Source organism: Coregonus lavaretus, assembly GCF_964263955.1.
Source record: "Coregonus lavaretus genome assembly, chromosome: 33".
Classification (NCBI taxonomy): Eukaryota; Metazoa; Chordata; class Actinopteri; order Salmoniformes; family Salmonidae; genus Coregonus; species Coregonus lavaretus.
This window is the reverse complement of record NC_140020.1, coordinates 109,097-116,866: the sequence shown is the minus strand read 5'-3', so window position 1 is coordinate 116,866 and position 7,770 is coordinate 109,097. Positions and strand designations below refer to the sequence as shown.

The following is a 7,770-nucleotide window of genomic DNA, read 5'->3' as shown; positions in this document are numbered from 1 at the left end:
TTCTTTGTCCTCCAAACACGACGAGTTGAGTTTTTACCAAAAAGTTCTATTTTGGTTTCATCTGACCATATGACATTCTCCCAATCCTCTTCTGGATCATCCAAATGCACTCTAGCAAACTTCAGACGGGCCTGGACATGTACTGGCTTAAGCAGGGGGACACGTCTGGAACTGCAGGATTTGAGTCCCTGGCGGCGTAGTGTGTTACTGATGGTAGGCTTTGTTACTTTGGTCCCAGCTCTCTGCAGGTCATTCACTAGGTCCCCCCGTGTGGTTCTGGGATTTTTGCTCACCGTTCTTGTGATCATTTTGACCCCACGGGGTGAGATCTTGCGTGGAGCCCCAGATCGAGGGAGATTATCAGTGGTCTTGTATGTCTTCCATTTCCTAATAATTGCTCCCACAGTTGATTTCTTCAAACCAAGCTGCTTACCTATTGCAGATTCAGTCTTCCCAGCCTGGTACAGGTCTACAATTTTGTTTCTGGTGTCCTTTGACAGCTCTTTGGTCTTGGCCATAGTGGAGTTTGGAGTGTGACTGTTTGAGGTTGTGGACAGGTGTCTTTTATACTGATAACAAGTTCAAACAGGTGCCATTAATACAGGTAACGAGTGGAGGACAGAGGAGCCTCTTAAAGAAGAAGTTACAGGTCTGTGAGAGCCAGAAATCTTGCTTGTTTGTAGGTGACCAAATACTTATTTTCCACCATAATTTGCAAATAAATTCATAAAAAATCCTACAATGTGATTTTCTGTAAAAAAAAATCTCAATTTGTCTGTCATAGTTGACATGTACCTATGATGAAAATTACAGGCCTCTCTCATCTTTTTAAGTGGGAGAACTTGCACAATTGGTGGCTGACAAAATACTTTTTTCCCCCACTGTAGTTATCTGAGTTGCTGGGTGAGGGGGGCTCTGGGTAGGGGCAGTTAGGTAGTTATCTGAGTTGCTGGGTGATGGGGGCTCTGGGTAGGGGCAGGTAGGTAATTACCTGAGTTGCTCTGGTGCTGATGACATGAACCGCCTTGACCAAAACAAACCGGTAAAAATAAAAACCCAACCGCACACAGAGTGGACCTTGATATCTAGTACCTTTATCAGGGCGCTGTGTAGTTTGGCTTGCTGCTTGTTATATCCTTATAGCTTGGACTTTTCATGTATAACTAATCCAATGTTTCCCATACCATTATATAGCTTTATAATGCTGGTTATAAAAAGGCACTGGATGTTGATGTGGGGTTGTGTGTGCCTTGCCTTGAAATTAATCTAGGGGAAACACTGACAATCTATATCTGAATCTACCGAGATGACTAACCTCAGTGGTCCTAGCAAGTTAGGGGCGGCAGGTAGCCTAGTGCTTAAGAGCGTTGGGCCACTAACTGAAAGGTCGCTGGTTTGGATCCCTGAGCTGACTAGATGAAGAAAAAAAAAAAAAGCTGTGTGTGCCCTTGAGCAAGGCACTTAACCTGAATTGCTCCTGTAAGTCATTTTGGATAGGAGCGTCTGCTAGTCAAGCCTTGAGAACAGACAGCAGCCTATTGTATAAGGTCAACAACACGCCACAAACCTGTTGTCGCTCCAATTTCTTGGCCAGTATTTTTCACCACTGCAGGGTCGTCCACTTGGGACACGTTCCGGAAGTCTTTTCAGCACTAACAGGGACAGGAAGGGGGGGGGGTGTATGACATGTTGATTCTATGTATTTCCGTGAAAGCAGCAGCACTCTTTAATTGTCCAAGTCAAATTTCCCCTCTGGGACCTATAAAGTATATCATATCACAAGTCAACAAGGTGCTCCACAGGTCCACCAGCAGCTGTTGTGATGTACCTGGGTTTAGTTCACTGGGAGGGGGCCTTGGTCTTGCTGGAGGAGGCCCTATCAGCTTCCTGCCTGGCTCTCCTCTCTGCCTTCAGCTCAGCTCTGCTTTTGTCTGGCTTGTCTGCTGGGGAGGGGGGGGGGGGGGGGGGGTCAGGAGAGGAGTGGGAGGGAGCTCCTGATGCAGGCACAGGTATTGGTGCAGAGGCAGGGGCAGGTAACGCTGTGGGAGCTGGGGACAGAGACAGACAGGTGCATTGACCGATGAAGTGGATGCTGGATAGGATTGATGGGTAAATGGACCAATGACGAAGCTAGCAGTTTATGGGAATTAGTAAAACAAGTATTGGTATTTGTTTTTCAAAGATATTGAAATGATACAATCAGAACATTTAAGACGACAACTAAATAAGAGTTGGTTACAGCATTTGGTTACAATACGGAACCAGGCTTGAACAATGATGGGGCGACAGACTTCTTTTCTTTCTGGCTTTCTGACTGGTGCTTCTCATCCTCCTTTCCATTCTGTTTCTTCTCTTTCCTTAGCCGTTGCTTCTCCTCTTTGGTCAACTCCTTCCCTTCATTCTAATAGGTGATGTGGAGAAAAGACAGGAAGAAACACTGGTTAGCGCGTTGGTCAGTGAACCATAGGGTAGAGAATATTGTCAATTTCATGCCACATTTTTTTGTCGCCATTTGGAAAAACTCTGCACACAAACAGAGTAACTTTTGGTTTAGAATGATGTAGCTAGCTACTTACTTTTGCGCGTACGATTTCATCTTTCTTTCTCAGGTCCATCTGTAACACACAGTGTCGTGATGACAACATGCATGACGACCAAGTTGCATTTGCATCCAGCTGACAGTGCGGTCTTTGCTCGCTAACTAGCCAGGTAGGTAGCTAACTAGCCAGGAAGGTAGCTAACTAGCCAGGAAGGTAGCTAACTAGCCAGGTAGGTAGGTGACTAGCCAGGTAGGTAGCTAACTAGCCAGGAAGGTAGCTAACTAGTCAGGTAGGTAGCTAACTAGCCAGGAAGGTAGCTAACTAGCCAGGAAGGTAGCTAACTAGCCAGGTAGGTAACTAGCCAGGTAGGTAGCTAACTAGCCAGGTAGGTAGCTAACTAGCTAACTTTAACTAGCTAAAGAAAGACATCAGACAGGTTGGCTAATTAGCTACTAACGTTAAATAGCTAAATGTACACCAGACAGGCTAGTTAGCTAGCTAGCTACTAACGTTAACTGGTTCTGTATCTAACGTTGTTGGTTCAAGTAACAACCAATATCAATGATGCAATATTAAAATCAGCCAACGTGTAACAGTGAAGCCACACGATAATAGCTAGCTAGCTACAACCCCATCACTTCACAGGCTAACGTTAGCTAGCGAGCTAATAACAACTCTGCTGTACCTGGACAACATTCACCGCAGGGCAGACGAGCTGCCACGTTACGTTACTCCGTGATAGTCTAACCAGAGCTGTAACTATAGCGTTTTTTTTTTTTTTTAAGTATGTTGACAGCTGTCATTCTTTTTCAGACTCACCTGCTTCTCCACAGTCCGCCAATGTTTACGATAGCTTCAGCAGGAACTTAAACGCGCATGGAAATGTGTCAGAACTTGGTGCGGGGGTAAATTCACAGTGCCCTCTTCAGGTTGAAGGAGACGAGGCTCCTAAATTGTCTACAAATTAGGTATTTGTTGAAAGTAGCCCAAAGGCCAGCAGATGGCGTTATTGAGTTCATCTTACCGTCCAAATGCATTGTATGCAGCCGGCAATAGAGGACCACAGTATGAGTCATAATACCCGTATAACCTAGCGGTAAAACAGAGAAATGATTCCAATCGTTTTTCCACCATTCATTTTTCCCATTGGGGATTTTAGAAACACTTAAAATAAGGGCTGTGTTTCGTGTAGGCTTACCCTGGGGTGACATTTTGATAACCGTGTAAATCTCTCTTGGACAAGGTGACTTTTATCAATATATTGGCCTGTATTTACCCCACCAAAATGAAATGCTAATTAGCTGCTAATGTGGCTATAATAAAGAACTATAAATGCCATGATGATCTGGGCGAGACTGCCGAATCGAGGAAAAGGTAAGAATCTCTGGATTAACTATCTAATGTTAGCTAAATGTAGTAATGAATAAATTGGCAAACTGTCTTTTAAATTGACTATTCTGTGAACTGTCATGTGCAAGTTTTTAAATTGACACACTACCTGTTAGCAAAGGTGCCAGCTAGAGACGACGTGCAGGAGCTTGCAGGGATTTGTAGTTTTGCAAGATGTCTACTTTGACGCTAATTAGCATTCTAACCGAACGTTAACCTCTTCTGATTTGAAAGAGTCACCTTATAGGCCTACTTGTTGGATAGATTGGATGCTCATTGGTGCCTAGATGTAGGTTAGTTGTCTAGTGATATTGTCGACCATCCTCAGCTGATCCAGGAAAGAAAACAAATATTGATAGAAAATAATAAAGCTAAATAAATGGTCTACTACTTCAGTCCAAAGACAGCACGGAGAACACCTGTACACACGAGCACCTGGAAAACAAAGCAATGAGCGCTCTAAACAGCTGACTGAGAAAAGCAAACAATGATAAATCAATGAATAAATCTAATGCATTGATAACCAGGTGGCGAATCGCATCTCTGCATGTCTGGCAGACATATCAGTATGGATGACGGATCATCACCTCAAGCTGAACCTTGGCAAGACGGAGCTGCTCTTCCTCCCGGGGAAGGACTGCCCGTTCCATGATCTCGCCATCACGGTTGACAACTCCGTTGTGTCCTCCTCCCAGAGTGCGAAGAGCCTTGGCGTGACCCTGGACAATACCCTGTCGTTCTCCGCTAACATCAAGGCGGTGACCCGATCCTGCAGGTTCATGCTCTACAACATTCGGAGAGTACGACCCTGCCTTACACAGGAAGCGGCACAGGTCCTAATCCAGGCACTTGTCATCTCCCGTCTGGATTACTGCAACTCGCTGTTGGCTGGGCTCCCTGCCTGTGCCATTAAACCCCTACAACTCATCCAGAATGCCGCAGCCCGTCTGGTGTTCAACCTTCCCAAGTTCTCTCACGTCACCCCGCTCCTCCGCACACTCCACTGGCTTCCAGTTGAAGCTCGCATCTGTTACAAGACCATGGTGCTTGCCTATGGAGCTGTGAGGGGAACGGCACCTCCGTACCTTCAGGCTCTGATCAGTCCCTACACCCAAACGAGGGCATTGCGTTCATCCACCTCTGGCCTGCTGGCTCCCCTTCCTCTGCGGAAGCATAGTTCCCGCTCAGCCCAGTCAAAACTGTTCGCTGCTCTGGCACCCCAATGGTGGAACAAGCTCCCTCACGACGCCAGGACAGCGGAGTCACTCACCACCTGTGGTTATCCCACTGGCTATAGGGTGAATGCACCAATTTGTAAGTCGCTCTGGATAAGAGCGTCTGCTAAATGACGTAAATGTAAATGTAAATGAATAAAGCCTTTTTTTTTTTTTATCAAGGATGCATGGCAAACAAATGGCAAAAATGAGGAAGTACAAAGGAAAATCTATGCTTAAAGGAGCTCAGCTGAGGCTGAAATTCAGCACTACAAAGTTTGACTTTTGTTGCATTTAGGGGAGCTAGCATCTCATTCAAGGGAGCTGAGCCCCCCCCCCCCTGGCTCCCCCGTAATTCGCACCTTGCCTAAAACATTCTCCATTCAGGCTGCAAAGGCTGGGTGAAAATATGCGTACTTTCTTTATGAAACCCCATTTTCCACCACCATGCTAGGAATGCTACTTCCTGATGATGCGCCCCGTGTTCACGCGATATGCAACAACCCGGGATTAGCATTTAGCCACTTTAGCATGGTGGTGGAAAGTGGTGTTTCATAAAGAAAGTACCCACATTGTTCCCATTTTTTTCTGCCTTCTCGCCATTAAATAAAGTTAAGGAGGAAATCGAAGCTTTTGCAGCCTGAATGGAAAATGTTTTAGGTAGAATATACGACTGTATTGCCGGCTGCATACAATGCATTTGGAATGTAAGATGAACTCAATATATATCACCATCTGCTGGCCTTTGGGCTATGTTGAAGGCTTGTAACAACAGCCGGAGCGCACCGGACATGAAACAAAAAATTTAACAAAAATAATTTTGCCATTCATTGTATTATCTGGGTGAAACTGCGCAGAGCAAAAAAATTTGAAGCATATGCGATGGTCGCAAATTTAGGTAAGACTATGACAACAATATCATATTATGAGCAAACCTTATATTATCCAATGACAACATCTTGGTGACAGGAGGCCTTTGTTGCTTGGGACCATTAAAGAGATTCTCCGGTACTTTTGTTTACTTTTTAGCCAGTAGTTCCTAAAGTAGCACCCACGTGCCAAAAGTGGTCCCCGGAAATTGCGCACTACATCACATATGTGCAGATATGTGCACCACTCATTGCTCTCGCTCTCTCACTCTGCTGTGAGTGATTCTTGCTAGCTGTCACTCAAATGGTGAGGGGCTGAATCTCATTGGCTGGAACTCAAATTGCTAGGGGGCTGGCCCACATGGGGGGAAATGTTGGCACAGCACAGCTTCCAGAAACAGTCGCTTTCAAACTAGGGATTTCATGGCTAATTGAGGTAAGACAGTCATTTTGCTTAAAGATTATGCATGTATGAACTACACATTGACATATCCAGCCCAAAGCGGGAGGTTTAAAAAATACTTACTAGTTGCCAAAGTACCGGATCATGTGTTTAATTAGGCATAGCTAAGAATTTAACTAATTTTACATTTTTGTCAGTTAGCAGACGCTCTTATCCAGAGCGACTTACAGTTAGTGAGTGCATACATTTTCATACTGGCCCCCCGTGGGAATCGAACCCACAACCCTGGCGTTGCAAGCGCCATGCTTTACCAACTGAGCTACACGGGGCCTTTAGTGTCAACATTGGAGTGAAATTTTTAGCTAATGTAGTCCTTAAGTTGAATTGGGAATTGAACAGTTTCATCCCTTTGTTAATACAGGGAATTGAACAGTTTCATCCCTTTGTTAATACAGGGAATTGAACAGTTTCATTCCTTTGTTAATACAGGGAATTGAATAGTTTCATTCCTTGGTTAATACCCAGCAACTCATAGCACAGCAACCTAATGTAAATATGACAGAGATAAAAGCACGGTCACATCTTTAATTCTTTATTTTTGAAACACAACATAAAAAACGAACGTAACAGAAACATCTAAAAAAAAAGTAATCCATAGCGTACAAAAAGTAGATTAATTTGACTTGATTCAGACACAAAAGCAGCAGCAGCAGTAGGCTACAGCGTCTCTGACTCTTGTCTTTCATTCCCGCTGTGGGTGTCTGTTTGTCTGCTGACTTAGTTCACCATGCAGTAGCTGGTTGAAGGGGACCAAACCTCACTGAAACACCTGACTTGGTTCCGTTTGACCAGCCACAGCAAGGCGTGCTGCTTCAGGACGAGAGGGAACGCGAGAGAGAGAGAGAGAGAGGGGGGGGAGGAGAGGGTGAAGAGAGAGGGATTGAGGGAGAGGATAGGGAGAGAGGGAAGGAGATAGGAGAAGGGTGAAGAGAGGAAGAAAGAGAGAGAGAGAGAGAGAGAGAGAGAGAGACATGAGGGTAGTGGAGATGATATTTTTGTGAGCCATGACGTCAGAGTCCCACAACGTCCTCTTGCCCCTGACCTGTTAAGAAGAGAGAACAAAACACACAGAGGAGGAGGTCAGTAAAAGCACAACAGTAATGACACGGGAGTATAACATATCATGACATGTGAAAGGAAGAGGCTGTCATCATCACTACCATAACATTACTCACAGAACTATCACTATCCAAACTGAAAACTCATCATCACTACCATAACATTACTCACAGAACTATCACTATCCAAACTGAAAACTCATCAGACCATTGGGCTAAATCGTGTTTCACTGGACT

At 44.8% G+C, this 7,770-nt stretch overlaps 1 long non-coding RNA gene across 1 annotated transcript; it reads right to left on the bottom strand.

Moving 5' to 3' along the window:
- Positions 1-1,958: 1,958 nt before the first annotated feature.
- Positions 1,959-3,398, bottom strand: LOC311108677. Its single transcript, XR_014610530.1, has 3 exons — positions 3,360-3,398; positions 2,577-2,615; positions 1,959-2,401 (listed from the first exon to the last, which is right to left on the bottom strand). It is a non-coding gene; the product is annotated as an uncharacterized lncRNA (long non-coding RNA).
- Between the last annotated feature and the right edge of the window lie 4,372 nt (positions 3,399-7,770).